The 17,928-nt window shown below is 33.8% G+C and overlaps 1 protein-coding gene across 1 annotated transcript in view; it reads right to left on the bottom strand.

Annotated features, from left to right (window-relative positions):
- LOC106873562 (galactose mutarotase) overlaps positions 1 to 17,928 on the bottom strand; it is a 129,346-nt gene that overhangs the window by 64,309 nt on the left and 47,109 nt on the right. The gene's annotated exons all lie outside the window — the stretch shown is intronic.

The following is a 17,928-nucleotide window of genomic DNA, read 5'->3' as shown; positions in this document are numbered from 1 at the left end:
AAAGAAGCCCATTATGTGTGTGTGTGTATGTGTGCATACGTGTGTTTGTGTCTCTTTGCCTTGACATCATGTGATAGCTGTATATAAGAAATGTCAGTCCTTTCCAATATTTTGCACTGTCATATAAGAAGTGTCAGTCATTTCCAATATTTTGCAAGAACTGTTTGGCCATGGCGAAATATAATACCTTGTGAGGATTCATGACAGGAAGGGCATCCCCCTGCAGAAAATCTGCCTCAAAAAACTTCATTGGGCCCATGCAAGCATGGAAAAGTAGACATTAAAAAAACGTTGATGATGGAGTGTAACACAGCCGTATTTTCTCTGGTGATCCAATCATGAGATGTAACTGTGAAACACCTTATAAAACAACCTCTCCAGATGAACCCCGCAAAAAATGTTTTCAAAGTGATTGGTGTCAGTGCTTTTTTTTTATTTTTTAGATCAAATAAGAATTGTGAGTTTCCTGAGAGATGTAGACTTCATCAGTGACATATGAGTTGCACTGAAGTAAACAGAAGTAACAGAAAGGATCTAGTGCTTCATTGACTAAAGCTTTATAACATTGATACCAGTTGCTACTAACAAGAAAAAGAAGAATGCAAAATGAAACACTAAAAAAAAGGTCAAAATTATGAACGTTTGTTTTCCCTTTGTTCAAGATGGCAGCATGAAATCACAGAGTAGTTCTAGAGAAATGATAACTGAAAATTGTAAGACTGTTTAGGTGGAAGAATTTTCTTAATTAATGAATGTTCAGTCTCTCACATGATATAAAGTTAAGTTTTCATAAAGAGAACTGACACTAAACTCCTCTTAGCTTGTCTATACAACTAAAAAAAGAAAATGGTTTCTAGAGAAATAGCTTTACATGTTTAATCAAACTGCAGATATTAAGTAAAACTTAATAAGGAAATAATCAAACACTAATTTTGACTTTATAGTTGCTTTTTTTTCTTTTTGCATTAAGTTTATTCTTTTATTAATCCTAGCTTAGTTATTAATTAATACTGGTTAAATTATAATTTTTTTCATGTTATGTTGTACCATTTACTCTCTTCTTCCTATCTAGCCAAGCAAAATATGACCAATATGAAAAACAGTGTTTAGTAGAGAAACACATTTAAATCTTATTAATTTTTTATTAATTTCATAATGGGATCTTTTTTCTCTCTCTCTTTCATTTAACGAAATTAATGTAGCCACTACATTTAAGTATAAGTGGGGGCTGTGTAGGGAGCTGAAAAAAGAATAGTGAACTAGATCTTAGAAATGGTGTGAAGCTGGAAAGTGCTGAATGGAGAAGGTGGATCAGATATAACAAGTGTCAAGAGTGAGATGTGTATGGGAGAACATCCAAAAATGGAATAGCATGCTAATGAGCAAGGGAGTCTCACTGAAACTGATGGGCAAAGTGTATGCCACATGTGTAAGAAATGTTATGACATATGAGAATAATACATGAGTAATAAGCATGTAGAATCAGAGACAACTGGAAAGAATGGAAATGGTTCGGTGGAAGAGTAGAGTATTACTGAGGGAAGAAGACAAACAAAAATTGCAGAGAAAGAAGGGAATAGAACCAGTGATGGATGTTGCAAAGAGAAATAGAATGAAATGGTTGGGACATACACTGAGGAAACTTGAAAATAACTGGGAAGAGTGATTGAAATCAATGTGAAAAAAAGTAGAGGAAGGGGAAGACAGAGAAAGACATGGTAAAAAAAATGAAGGTGGCAGAAATGAGGGCAAGGGGTGGTTGAAAGAGAATACAGAGGATAGAGTAAAATGGAGAAGACTGCCATAGAGTTTATGGTGCTAACCTACTACTTTAGCAGGGAAAATCGTTTTACATTGTTGTGTAGTTGCCTCTAAATTATAGTTAATCTATATGGTCATGAGAAATAATATTATGGGTTTTTTTTATTAAGGAAACCTTCTTAAAACTGATTCAGATCAATGTGTATAGTTTTTAGTTGAGAGTTTAGTAATATTTGAGATGTAGTTTAATAATAACTTTGGCCTAATAAAATGGTTTCAGTTTACTTATGTTCAAGCTTTTAAATCACAATCAAGTCGGCATCAGAAACAAAGTACTAGCTAATTAATGTTTTTGAGTGCAAATTGTGCTTTGATCATCTTAGAGAAACAGTAGAATCTGGGAAAATTGTTGATATTCTGTGTCAACTAATAGTAATACAAATAAGTTACAAATAAGTTTGCAAAATGGAACAGATCATTTTATCCATCTAGGAATGACCAAGTACCAGTGATATGTTAGTGTTGAATGGATTAACTACATCAATTATGTCAAGAAAAGAGCCCATGGTCTAAAAAATGAAATCCTTACTTCAACAACATTTAGAAAATTATCAAAAACAAGATGTATCACAGTATCTCCGTTGACATCTCAGGTTAGAAGTAAAATCACATAGAGATAGAATTCAGCTTGTTGTGTCTCTAAAGTTAATAAAATAAAATCAGTAAGATACTAGGGTACAATCCAATTCATTTCTTTTCAATACAAAAGGTTTTCATGCCAGTTGTGAAAAAAATCATTATTTTTGCATTGTGAAGAAAACTGAATATCTTTAATAAGCATACTAAAACTTTAATTAATATTAATTACCTTTGTAAAGAGAAAGAAGACAGAGGATTTGTCATAACAAGTTTATCATTCTGAGGATAGAGAAATTATAAAAATTCAGAGGATTAACAAATAATTAACTCAATGAGAAGTTTGTTACAGTGTGTTTGCTATTTGAAATTGGAGGGTATTTAGTACTAATGATATCACAAGACTCTCTTGAATCTCTTGAAGTAATCTGCGTTAATATTTATGCAATATTAGGTTAGTGGGATGAACAAGTTTAGAACAGAACTTCAAACAAAATGTCATGCTGTATTTAGTTGTACTGCTTTTTGTTCCTAAATTCAAATCCCATCAGGCCAATATTGCTTTTCAATGTTCTGGTGTTGGTAAAATAAATACCAGCCAAATACTGAGGTAAGTTTAATTGACTGCACTCTCCCAGCAAAATTTGCAACTGTGTTAGAAATCAATATTTATTCAACATTAACATTATTATTGCTTGAAAATCTTCTAGAACTGGTATACTTCTAATTTTCTTCTTTTTTTTAATGGCTGAGTCAAAGAGCAGAAAGCATTCAAATATTTATTCATTTTTCTATTTATTCATACAACAAAACGGATATTAAAAAGAAGAAGCTCTAGAAATTACTTTTTAGTAATTTTTTATTGTTTTAATGACTGCTCAAATTCAAAAATAACTACAATAAATTTTCATATAAATTATTATTTAAACTATTCCTTTATTAGAATTTCTTGATTGAAGTTAAACCATTATTGAATCATGGACATTATAGCTGTGGATGGCAGGATCAGAAGAGCTTTATGTTTTAAGTTCAAATCCCACCCAGACTGGCTTTAGTTTTTATCCTTATTATATATTCCTATTAACCAGGTATTGGGCACCAATGTGATTGACCATACTCTTGAATGCAGTGCCTCAATATATCCACAGTCCAATAACTGAAATCAGTGAAGGAAGAAAAGAACTAATCTAAAGCAATTTAGACATGTTGGAAGTCATTCAAATGAGATGCTTTCATCAAATACTCAGAGTATCACAGTTTATTACATTCAATGAAACTTTTTTTCTGAATTTAATCAGAAACCTTGTTTGCACTAGCATGACCATGGACCATGTTAATCAAATGCATCATTCAAATCTATCATACACATTACTTATATGTTATGTTTCTAGCCACAAGAATGAGAAGTATACAACAGATGAAAATTATCTGTAGAAACTAAACAAATATTCATGTTGACAGCAAGTGTTAAAAAAAATGCACTTGTGCTGAATATATTATCACATCAGCTAAAATTAGTGAAAGTTTAAAAGAAATATTCCAGAGAGGTGTAAATGTGCTGGAAGTCTTTCGAACAGGATGCTTTTATCAAATCCTCAAATATGAAAAGAGATTATCTATTGGTGATGGTCACATAAGGTGGGGAATGTAGATAAGAGAGACAACCCAAAGATCACTCTTTGTTTAAATAATTCATAAAGATGAAATGATGCATAATTTATTACCTCAATTTTGGGGATGATACTAAAAAGAAGTAAAATACATATAGGGTGCCAAGATGCAGAAAAACTGAAAATGAAGAAATGCAAATAAGAACAATAATAATAATAATAATAATAAATAAATAAATAAATAATAATAATAATAATAATAATAATAATAATAATAATAATAATAATAATAATAATAATAATAATTTCTAACTTTTGGCAGATAATCAAGAAATTTGGAGATGGGTGTAGTCAATTTAATCAGCTCTATTATTTGGCTGGTACTTGTTTTATTGACCCAAGAATAATAAAAGCAAAGTTAACTTTGATGGGATTTAAATTCTATGTATGTAAAAGAATGTAAACAAATACTGCAAGACACACACACCAGCACTTTACCATGTGATTACTTAGATAATAATAATAATAATAATAATAATGACGACAACGACAATAATAATAATTCTTTCAACTAGAGGCACAAGGCTTGAAATATTTTAGGGAGGGGTTAGTCAATTACACCAATGCCCCTGTGCTGAACTGGTACTTAAGTTATTGATCCCAAAAGAATTAAAAGCAAAATTGACCTTGTGGAATTTGAACTCAGAATGTAATGAAGCAGAAAAAATACTGCAAGACGTTTTTTCTGATGACGGTGGTTGGTACAAGGAAGGGCATTCAACTGCAAAAACCACACTAAAATAGACAATGGAGCCTAGTGTCATTCCTGGTCTTACCAGCTCCTGTCAAACAGTCCAACCCATACCAGCATGTACAACAGACCTATGGCGATGATGATCATAATGGTGATGATGATCATAATGGTGATGATGATGATGATTTCTCCTATAGACATAAGACAACAGATATAAGTGCAATAAAATGTTAGATTTAAGAGAACCTAAATTGTTTAAGGTAGTTCAAAGTCATAAACTTCACTCAAAAAGACAAAAAAGATATTAAAAGTGAAAATGCCAAAAGAATTCTCAAAAATTAAATGACTATATTTTTAAAGGAAATTCGCTTTTGCTATCAATATTTTTGTAATAAGATAAGCTATTCCAACTAGGAAAGAAAATTGTAGATTTCATCTGTCAAGACTTTATTTACTATACCATATGCATGTTTTTTTACCCTGCTCAATTTGTGAACATGAAGAATCATTTTACTTAAAGAAAAATATCAACTACAAACAAATGGATTTTATTCATTATTCACCCTGTAAGATACAGTATCACAATGTCATATTAATTACCAAAGGGCCTCAAACTTCTACCCATATATCAGATACCTAATATAGTTGTTTAACCCTTTAGCATTCTGACTATGTCAAATGTTCTGTTTATTTATTGACATTGTTTTGAATTAATCATGCATTAACTTGTAGATTTGAGATTTTGATGGTGTGGTTGTTTATTTTTAGAATGACATTATTTGGTAGGTGTGAGAGGCTAGATCTGGCCAGTTGGAACATAAGTAGAATATTTTGGCTAGATATGGCCTGTTTAAATCTGTAAATATTTGAGATGAATTATTGTTATTAAGGTTATAATTTTTTTGACTATTGACCTCATGATTAGAGATGCGCTATAGTTTAATATTGATATCTACACTAAATTTCAATCAGCTTGATCTCTGGTTACCATCAGGTACCTTATTCTTGGATGTGTGTGTCAATGGCATAGTGGACAATACTGTTACTATTCTAGTTTAAAAATAAAAGCTCCTTGTTCAAATCTAGTTAGGCACTATGCACATATGTAAGAATAAAACATCTAAGTAGTGACAATTGGAAATCAAATCAACTGAAACATAGTGCAGATGACAAAAGCAAAAAATTTTTACATTGCCAAGGAAGTTAATAGAAAAATTATAATATCTAATTACAGTTTTTTAAATCTGCCAACTGACTGTAATCATGAAATAACTTAGAAAAACTCCTGAAAACTTTCAGTCATATTCCTAGGTTCTCTGGGCCTAACTAGTTATATGCTAATGAGGAAGTCTAATGCACCATTTTCCATACATATTTTTTCTCCTTAAACTTCTTTTCTCTTGACTAGATATAACAAAACTTCATAAAATAACCATTTCCCTGTATTCTTTGGTATTTTTAATATTTGGCATTTAACAATGTAAGGTTTAACCTAACTTCTTTAAAAGCACACCTCTTACTAGTCAAAGCTTATAGCCTGTTTAAAATATAAGTATATTTTGAAATGGTTCCCTTCTATTTTTTCCATTTATGAATAAAGCTTGAATGAAGTGATTGGAAGATAAAATGGCATTTGTAGCACATGCATTTTCAAGTCATTAGCATTATAAATGCAGTGAAATAGCTAATACTGAGAACAAATCTAGGTCATGAATTTAGATTACACAGAGTGATTCTTTACACACTATAGCATTTGCCTTTTGACCAAATTTCCAATAAAATGCTAAATTAATTTTGTTTCCAGCCAAGGAAGTCGGAGGTAAAAAAAGAAATTTTCTGAATACAATATCTTCCAAATGTATCATTTATTCTAGTACCAGTAACAATTGCTAAAGATGTCTCCAGAAGTTCATAACAAATGAGATTGTTCTGAGTCATCTCTTTGCTATAATTAACTGTAAATAGAATAGTAGATAAGAATGACTGATTAAAGATTTCATTTCGAAACTATTGATTGACATTTGTTGTTATCCAGTTTATATAAAAATGAAATAAAGCTGAAATAACTTTTCCCTGATTGTTCACTTCGGTAAAAAAAAGTATGGAAATGATACACTCATTATATAATTAATTTTCTTTAAATCATTTGAGGCCAAAGAAGTAGTAGGGACAAAAGGCAGAGTGAAGAGGTAGCACACTTCTGAACTGGAGGTTGGTGTTCATGAGCAACACCATATCAATCAGTTGGATGGTGAATGTTTGGACGGTGCTGTGGTAAGTAGTTACCCACATCAAACTAGTATTCAGAATTCAATTACTCTGGCCTGATATTATGTCTATGTACATTACAAATGGAGAGAATGGCATTGAGGAGTAGCTAGGAAGCAGTGCTACTAAAAGAAAAGGAGCAATAATTCAAAAAGTGTGAGAAGCACTAGTCTAGAAAGTGATACAGCAAAGATGATGAAGAGAGGAAAAAAGCGTATAAATCAAGTGGATATGAGTTGGGTGGTACATTTTGTTAATTCAAAGGATCAAAGTCATTATGGTGCATTAGTCATTGTACCAGGTTGGTAAATGAGAGCTTGCATATCAGTTGGGTGGTGATTTTTGGATTGCTGTGAACAAATTTCAAAACTGGAGAAAACTGATAAGAATTTTTCTAGGTTTGAAACATCTAAGTCTATGGGATGTAGTCTTGACAATTTTACAGATGCAAGATTGCCTAAAGGGTAACAGAGGCTTAATAAGTAGGAAGGCAGACAAACCACAAATTCCTTCAGGTAGATGGTCCTGCTCGATCTGTAGAAAAGGTATAGGTAGAAACTCTATAAGATGTACCCAGTGTAAGCTATGGACACATAAGAGGTGCAGCAATATCAAAAGAAGGCAAACTGGGAAGATACTTTTTGTGTGTGGCAAATGCTCAGAAGCAATAAACACTGAAAATGTTCAGACAATAGCTTCCGTCACATTCCAGGGGAAAAAACTATAAGTAGTTGATAGCTTTCATTACCTAGGTGACCAAGTCAGTAGTGGGGGTGGGTGTTCTGAAACTGTAGCTGCTAGAATAAGAATAGCTTGGGCAAAGTTCAGAGAGCTCCTACCGCTGCTGGTGACAAAAGGCCTCTCGCTCAGAGTAAAAGGTAGACTATATGACACATGTGTGCAAACAGCCATGCTACATGGCAGTGAAACATGGACTGTGACTGCAGAGGACATGCATAAGCTTGCAAACAATGAAGCCAGTATGTTCCGCTGGATGTGTAATGTCAGTGTGCATACACGACAGAGTGTAAGTGCCCTGAGAGAAAAGTTGGGCTTAAGAAGCATCAGATGTGGTGTGCAAGAGAGTCGACTGCACTGGTAGTCAAGTGTTGCATATGGATGAGGACAGCTGAGTGAAAAAGTGTCATACCCTAGCAGTAGAGGGAACCTGTGGAAGAGGTAGACCCAGGATGAAGTGGTGAAGCATGACCTTTGACAAGTGACCAAGACCTTTGGAGATATGCTGTGCTTGAGAAGACCTGGCAAGCCAAATGAGACCGTAATCGTGGCCTATGCCAGTGTAGCGTAACCAGCCCATTTAAGAGTACCCTTCAATCATTGGGCAATAAACTGCGCTTGCAAAGACCTGTTGAGGCAAGTGAAATCATTGTTGTGTCTGATGACAGTACTGCCTAATTGGCACCAATGCCAGTGGCACATTAAAAGCACTATTCGAGCAATATCATTACCAATGTCATCTGACTGGCTCTGGTGCCGGTGGCACACAAAAAGCACCATTCAAGTGTGATCATAGCCAGTGTCACCTGACTGGCTCCTGTGCTGGTGGCATGCAAAAAACACCATTCAAGCATGGTTGTTGCCAGTGCCGCCTGACTGGCTCCTGTGCCGGTGGCACGTAAAATGCACCATTTGAGTGTGGTCAATGCCAGTACCACCTGACTAGCCTTCATGCCAGTGGCACGTAAAAAGCACCCACTACACCCTCGGAATGGTTGGCATTATGAAGGGCATCCAGCTGTAGAAACTTCGCCAGATCAGATTGGAGCCTGGTGCAGTCTTCTGGCTCACCAGCTCTCAGTCCAACCCATGCCAGCATGGAAAGTGGATGTTAAACGATGATGATGATGATGATGATGACACTAATCTGAAATGACTGGTCATGTGACCTGTCATTTGAGTGTGGAACATTGGTTAACTCTTGTACTTTGATTGGTCAAGTATATCATGGCATTGGATTGAGGATTCAATCATATTGCTTGTAACACATTCTAAAATAACTAACCTCAATCTATGCTGGAGCCTACCACTACATATATATTGAGTCTGTGGAATGAAAACGAGGCTCTAGAATGAAAATGAAGCTCTGGAATGAAAACGAGGCACTGGATTGAAAACGAGGCTCTGGAATGAAAACGAGGCTCTGGATTGAAAACGAGGCTCTGGAGTGAAAACGAGGCTCTGGAATGAAAACGAGGCTCTGGAATGAAAACGGGGCTCTGGATTGAAAACGAGGCTCTGGATTGAAAACGAGGCTCTGGATTGAAAACGAGGCTCTGGAATGAAAACGAGCCTTGTTTTCAATCCTGAACCTCGTTTTCATTCCAGAGCCTCGTTTTCATTCCAGAGCCTCGTTTTCATTCCAGAGCTCCGTTTTCATTCCAGAGCCTCGTTTTCAATCCAGAGTCTCGTTTCTGGTGACAATACCTAGCATGTTCCTGTTCCACAGTAAAATATATCCTTTAGCAACACTGCCAGACAAAGATGACTTTATGTAGCAAGCTAAGAAATTTTAATTCAAATTAAGATATTTTTCTTCACCATTAAAATTCATCAAAACTTTCTATCCTACTACATTAAATATGTTATCATTAACTTTTATCATTTGATTTTTAGGCAGAGCATGTCTCCAGATATTTTTGTTAGGTCTCCTTTTCTTAAAAGAACAAAGTTTAACTATTAAGAAAGAACAAGAAAGACAAAGCATTTTTAGGTGATGGAGAATGGAGAACTGGCACATTTAGGTTTTCCTCAGTGTAGTTTAAACCAAGAATTGAGACCAAAACTTGTCAAGAGAATACCAGTAATAAAAACTGCAAGTGATAAAGAAATATATATGAGGATTAGCAACAATCGCAGTAGCTATGGCAGAAATGGTATCAGTTTTGCAATATTTCGCAATCTACACTATTGATACCTCCCTGCCACCGAAAAAAAAAAGAAAAAACTTTAATAACAATAATACTAACTTTATCATGTTAAAAATGATATTTTATTTAAGGCAAGTATTAAAACATTTGCCTCATGATGGAAGTAAATTGATCTCATAAGATTTTGGTGAACTTTACACCAAAATGACGATAGACATTATATTTACATCTAGACAGTAGTTAAAGAAAATGGTTTTGGACAACTTTGCACTAACTTAATGATAAACATTATATATATATTTATGTAGTAACTAAAAAAATGCGGTATAAAACAATATCAATATTTAAAAGAATTTGAAGTACAAATCTGCTCTAAATTTTCCATTTACCATTTATGGACATATAACCACAATCATAAATTATTATGTTTTACTTGTTCCAGTCACTGGACTGCAGTCACACTAGTCCTTGGAGGGTTTTAGTCAAACAATTCAACCTCAGTACTTATTTTTAAAGTCTGGTACTTAGCCTATTCGTCGTAGCAAGAATGGATGACGATAGCTGTGTGAAAAAGTGCCACAGCCTAGCAGTTGAGGGTACCTGTGGAAGAAATAGACCCAGGAAGACCTGGGATAAGGTGGTGAAGCACGACCTTCGAACATTAGGCCTCACCGAGGCAATGACTAGTGACTGAGACCTGTGGAAACATGCTGTGTGTGAGAAGACCCGGCTAGACAAGTGAGACCATAACCTGTGACCTTTACCAGGGGTGTGGCCAGCCCACTTGTGTGTACCTTTCTTTCTTTGAACACAAAACTCTGCTTGCGAAGATCTGTTGAGGCAAGTGAAATCGAAATCGAAATTGAACCAAATATGATGACTGGCACTCATACCAACCTTCCCTCATTGGACACTAAACTCAGCTTGCAAAGACCTGTTGGGGCAAGTGAGATCAAAACTGAACCAAATTTGATGGCTGGCACCCGTGGAGCGCTAACAACACCATCCGAGCGGGATCACTGCCAGAGCAGCGGTGGCAAGTAAAAAGCACCATTTGAGCGTGATTGTTTCTAGCTTTGCCTTACTGACACTTGTGCCAGAAGCATGTGAACAAAACATTGGACTGACTCCTGTGCAGGTGGCACATAAAAACACTATTTGAGCGTGGTCATTGCTAGTACCGCTGGACTGGCCCTCATGCCAGTGGCACATAAAAAGCACCCACTACACTTTTGGAGTGGTTGGCATTAGGAAGGGCATCCAGCTGTAGAAACTCTGCCAAATCAGAACTTAAACAATTTCTAAAGAACTTAAACAATTTCTGTATCATAGGTGTGTAGTCATTACTCATTCTACTATGTACAATCCTCGTGGAAATGCTCAATGTGAAAGGTATAATGGAGTAATATGGAATTCCTTTAAATTGGCCTTATGTAGCAGAAATTTACCAGTTTCCCTAATGTGTCCGTTAGAGATTTAGCTCCTACTGGCAAAACGACTGAGGAGTATCAGTCAAGTAAGGATCAAACTGATGTTGCTGACACTGATCCTACTCAAGTGCATGAACACCATGGTGGTTTTTTCAGATACCATGACTGAATCTGTCCTACCTACACCAGCTCAAGGACCAGAACCTCAAACTACTTTGTACTGGCGTTCATGTAGAACAAAAAAAGTTCCTGATAGGTTAGATTTATGATCGATGATGTGTTACGTTTATGAAATGCCTCATTATTATGCTGTTGTGATTGGCTCATGGTTATGTTTGTATTTTGCATTTTGTTGGTTAATTGTTCTTTTTTTTGTTTAGTGGGGAAAAATGTGATTTTAGTTTTGATCACGTTACTTTGATTGTCTTGATTGCTGTTATTTGCCTGCAGTGCAATTGCACAGAGTTCTGTTTACGGTACAACGTGTTCAGTGTTAGTTTTTAGTTAGTTGAGACTAGTAACTTGCTGCATAAAACTGTTACTGCATTAAAGTTTAGTTTTGCTTACAATTTAACAATCTTTGTTGTATTGTAGATTACTGTATTTTTAGTTGATTAAAACCTTTTAAATTTGGAGATTCCAGTTTGGGTTTATTCTGTGCTCTGTCAGCAAAAGATCTCTGTTCTTACCTCCATATAAAGGAGGTGGATCTTAATGTTTATATTAAGATAAGAAAATTGCAGCATTAGTAGAACACAAACAAGATTCTTCAAAGAAATCAGCATCTCATCTACTCATTCACTGTCATTTTCATCTGGGTAACAACCATTGTAATTTTTATTTACTGGCTTTTAATATATATCAGACATGTTACCCATATCTGAAATATATGTATATAATAATTGACAATTGGGACATTTATGCCATTCTCAAAGATATCTATGGTATAAGTACAATAAACAACTTGTAAAAAATGTTGACTTGCTGGGTACTGAACTCACTATAATATGCTTGCTGTACCTACTTGAAATATTGTCCTTTGTAGCAATCTGTTGCATTCAAATTGGAAAGAAATTCATAAAAAATACTGAATCATACAACAGAATCTAAATCCAAAATGTTCTTAATAATGGGTTAAAATATATCGTAATAGATTAACAACATTCAATGTTTATATAGGACAATTTTTCCCAAGTGCAAACATTTAATATATTCGCAGTAGTTTATTGGTAAAATATTCCAAAAAAAAAATAATAGTATATGATACTTTTATTGAGAAATATATCTTTCTAAAAACAAGCAGTAAAATACAATCAATATTTTTCTTCACAATGTGGTAAAGAGCAGACAGGAAAAATAATGTATTATAAGCCTATATTCTAAGTTAATATTCCATAGGGGCTTGCTCATCCTTCTAAGGGCAGTAAAATGAGTACTAGTTATATAGGTTCATTAATTCTATCACATACTGCTCCAATATGCCAACTGAAGGGGTGTATTAAAATATAAATATCAATATTTCTTGGTAATCAGGTCTAACAGCACAAATACACTTCCACATTGAGTGGAAGAAGTCAGTCAGTTTTAAATATTTTATGCTATTCTTTGTCTGAGAAATAAGATAGTGAGTGAGTGAGTGAGTGAGTGTGTGTGTGTGTGTGTGTGTGTGTGTGTGTGTGTGTGTGTGTGTGTGTGTACTACATTCCTGCACTCTCTCATGGCCATCTTTATCTCCCTTCTCGCTACTCTTACCCACCCTCACATAATGTGGGGTAGTCATGTCTCCTTTAAAGTAAAGCACCTGTGCTTGTCCTACTAAACATACCATACTTTACCCAGCCCCCTCTCTCTCAACTAAATCTTTTTCCTATTTCTTGCAAGATACTTGGCAACCTCACTAGTGCTGGTCTCATAAAAAACAAAAAAAAAAAAGCCAGTACACACTGTAAAGTCGTCAGTGTAAAGAAGAGCATCCAGCTGTAGAAACCATACCAAAGACAAAATGGAGAGGGGTAACACAGCTCTGCAGCGCATCAGGCCCTGTCAAACTGTCTAGCGCACCCTAATAAGGAAAATAGGCATTAAATGATGATGACAATGATGATGATGATTAAAACTAAGAGGATGGATTTAAACTAAATCATCATATTCAAATTTCAAAGCCACAATAAACCAAAATGAACAAGATTACAGATAAATATAGGCGTTGTCATTAATGTAAAAAATTCCAATCTCTACATTGATAAATTTTTAAATAGCTTCTCTGTTATATATAATGCAAAAAGAAAAAAAAAGAAAAAGAAAAACAACAGGATGCCAAAATTTGGAGGTTGGTTTTGGTAAATTAATAAGCAGAGCTGGAACTATAGACTGACTAATATATTATCTTAATGCTACTTGTTCAACTGATAAAAAATATTGATAGAAGTTTTTATTTTTGTTTATTTATTTATTTTTTTAGTTAATATTATTACATTACTAAACACTATGTTTTTGGATTCACTTATATCATAATTTTAATAGTAACAACTATTCTTTCAGCAATTTCAGTTATAATTCATGATATAACCAGTGGTGGTGGTGGTGGTAGTGGTGGGATTGGACCTGTATGATATGAAAATATTTTGAGTGGAAAGTATTGTCCCAGGATAAAATTTATTCCATTTTATTCATAAGTTTTAAGTTAAATTTACTTTCATCAACTTTACAATTATCCTACAGTAAAGAATAGTAAGATGGAAAGTGTAGGTGTTAAAGGAAACATGTCAATGTTTTTTTTTTTCATACCATAGAGATAGTGCTAACTACATATGAGGAGAACAGAAGAACAGAGTTCTATGTGGCATATATCCATAAGTTACTTTTTTTTTCTTTTATCTAAGACTTTTATTTGAAGATCCAGCAGTCTGCTTCAACTTATCGCAGTTTTGATAGTGTTAAATAGCTAAGAGACATATCTCTTCTTTGATAAGAGATACAAAGGAGGATTTTAGCGCACCACTCATTACACAATTCCAACTCTACTAATAAGAGTTAGTTGTATCTATTCAGATTTATATGTCTATTTTAGAATCACAGTGATAGAGGGTTACAAAATTTTAACCCTACATTTATTAAGCTATGCTGTTTGTTCATCCAGCTACAACACTTGCTGATTTAGTACAAGTAATTTGTTCATATACAATATTTCCATTATTTTCTGCAGTGATATTGGTTCTTTGATTTTGTTAAAATATGTATAAATATGATTAGATTAGCAAAGAGAACTCAAGATCTATACGATATATATATATATATATATATATATATATATATATATATATATATATATATATTGATTTACTTTAGTCTAACTATACAGTGGATAGACACTATTTGAAAATTATACTTGCAGCAGAATATAATTTGAACAGGAAGTAATTTGTGCTATATAGTGGGATGAAACCTAAACCCACATGTTTGTATAACAAACATCAAAATCATTCAATGATACTAGCATCCTATGACATATTTTTTGCTTCTGTCTAGCTAAGAACCACACCACAACTGCCAAAATCTAAGGGTTTATTATTATTATTATTATTGTTATTTTTATTCAAGAGGAAGGAGAACATCAGCCATGACCTTTGTAAGATTTCCCAAACAAGTAGGATTGATATGATTGGTTACTTGTTAAGGTTATCTCTACACATATTCTATAGAAATTAAGGCCAGCACTGATTTTTGTTACAATGTTTTGTATACAAGACATCAGATGTAAACAAACAATGAAATTGAAGATGAAAAATAGGTAATGGGTGTATATGCTATATTTTGGGGTTTTTGCCCCTTCATCAGCACCCATCTAACCTATTAATCATCTTCGAACACATTGCTTAAATAGCGATAGACTGATATTTAACTTAAACTTTTATAATGATTGAAAGAAAATATATGGGAGCGCCATCCATAAAATACAGTAGATGAATGATTGCTGATATAATTAATACAGAGAACAAAACTATTTCAATTAGCTAAAATTACTGCTGTGATAAAGAGAGGAAAACAGGCTCAATGACTAACATTAATGAAATTTAGTCAAGGCAAAAGATTAATAATTCCAAAATTTTGATAAATTAAAATTGGAATTATGCATTAAGAAGAAAGTCTTATTTTGAGGAGTAGTATTACTTTTATCTTTTTCTTTTTTTTTTTTGCAATCACAGTTGCAATTCATTCAAAGATATCTTTGTTGATTTCTTAGCTAAGTTGAATTTGTTAATGTGAATTGCAAAAAAAGGGTTAAATTTTATATAGTGTAAGTATTTATTGAAAGTCATTGTTAGCAGATGCATTAAAGTATAAATTTACTGGTTGAGAAGTGTCACATGTAAAGGTTTGTCACATGCAAATTGTGTCAAATGCAAAGGTTTAAATCTCAATGACTAATTCAAGCTAGCTGTAATTACATACTGTGCAGAGTCATAGCTCACTGCTCTAAGAAAGGAGGCAATTTGCAGCTGCACAGTGCTAGTTTGTATACATACACACCAACTTATACTAAGAGATCTTGTATTAAGATCTTTTAAGCGGGTATGAAAGTGCAACTGGAAAGATTTCCTTTTTTTTTTTAAAGTTTCTGTTCCAAATGTCACATGTGTTTATCATGCTCTTAGCAGCAGGGCTCTCGCCAGTTGTCTGGGGTAAGTTAGGAAAAAGTTGGCATCCTGTTACTCACTAAAGAGAGTTGCCATCATTTTTTCTCTCTATGTAGTGCTTACACACATCTTTTTTTGTGAGATCTTTATGTGGGCTACAAAAGAAATGACAGTGACTACTACTAGCACTTACATATTTAGAACAGCCTCCATAAATTGTTTTTTGAGTTTTGAAAACAATCAATCATTTTTGATGAAAAATTCACAACTACAGTTTTGATTCCCAGTAATATATATTTGAGTTTATATAATTGAGGACATGAACTTCACAGCTTCTATTTTCTCACTTCTGGTCTAATGAGCAGCTGCAAAATATAAGCAGCTAAGAACAATGAACACATTTTTGATGTTTGATACATTATTCCACCTGCATGTGAAACAAAATTATCTTTGTATCATCCCTCACTTATATCCACTTTGAAGCTTTTTTTTTTTTTTTAAATTTATTTTCTCTCATGCACTTCATTTCTGCCTTCAGAGGGAAGAAATGATTTTAAATATTTGTTTTAAACATAAATTTTATAATATACTGGAATGTGTATATTATTTTTCTACAAAATAATTATTTTTCTATAAAAATGGATCCTACAATGTACCATATTGATTCCAATCCATCATCCAAATGCTAATTTAGAATGTTTTTATCTCAGTGTGGTCCTTTGTTGATACAATCTTTAAGAGAGCATGATTCATAATAGTCTTTTTTTATATCCTTGCGTTGTTTACTCTTGAACTAACCATATGTCATTCATAAATTATTTGTCAACCATCCATTAACTGCAGCAGTATTTCAAGCCCACTCCGACTTCGAAATAAAGTGTGCTGTTTCTTTTCAACTCCAATAGATTTCCTAGTATAAGTAAGCTGGGATGTCTTTACAATTGAAAAGATTTGATATTTTTTAAAGTTTTATTCAATCTGTAAGGCAACTAGTCCTCTCTAGTATGTCCAATGATTTTGTTCTACATTTTCTTCAACTTGTGACAACCATCTGTTCACAGCTCTCTCAGAGCTAGCATTGTTCATTGTCAACATATGCCCAAATCCTTGTTGCTGCATCTATGCTATTATATCCTCTCATTCTTCTAATATCCAATTTCTTTCTCAGTCTAACTGCCTTCAGGGTTATATGAGTCGCAAATCACATTAAAATTTTCAGTAAAAGTTTTACTTTCATTACTCAGGTCTTGTTGACATACAACTTTTCATTTATTCATCTATTTGATACAAGGTACCTACAATTTTTTCCAGGCACTATTGTCACCAGTTACAACTCAATCAGAGTCATCTCCAGAGTCGGTACCCATTAGATATCATAAATAAAAGAATTTATCTGCTATCTTTTTCCTTGTTGTTTACTCAAGTCAGCCCTAAATGAGTAGAACTATGATTAAAGATATTACAACCATGGCTGTCCTGCCTTTTTTTTAAAGGATGTAGTGTATCCAGGACTAAGGTGTATTTTATTTTTCTTTAAGCCTGTAACATATAATCTGAGGAAGGTTTGACTGGTGTTTCTTCTACCAGGTTTAGCAACCACATAGAACTCTCTTCATTTTCTTTGTTCTCATCCTTTTCTTTGTTTCATTATCATCAGTTTATATCTGTTTTTCCATGCTGATATAAATTAGACAGGTCTGGTCCCTCACAGTATCTTATCTCATATTGCAGTCCCTTGTCCTCTCTTTTGTGAGTTTCAGCATTCTGAGATCAACATTCTTCATGTCTTCTGAAATCTTCCTCTTATGCAAACTTCTTTCACTTTGGTTGTTCGACTCTTCTTCACCCAGCTGCCATCCTCTGTACACATCCTGTCTGGACTAGTTTAATGACACTATAGCTGGTTCCTCTAATACTTTTTTCTTTCAGTTTACTGCTTAGCTA

The sequence above is a fragment of the Octopus bimaculoides genome, chromosome 6, assembly GCF_046866305.1.
Source record: "Octopus bimaculoides isolate indiv1 chromosome 6, ASM4686630v1, whole genome shotgun sequence".
NCBI classification, from domain to species: Eukaryota; Metazoa; Mollusca; class Cephalopoda; order Octopoda; family Octopodidae; genus Octopus; species Octopus bimaculoides.
Note: the sequence above shows the minus strand (reverse complement) of the source record. Positions and strands in the feature narration are given on the sequence as shown.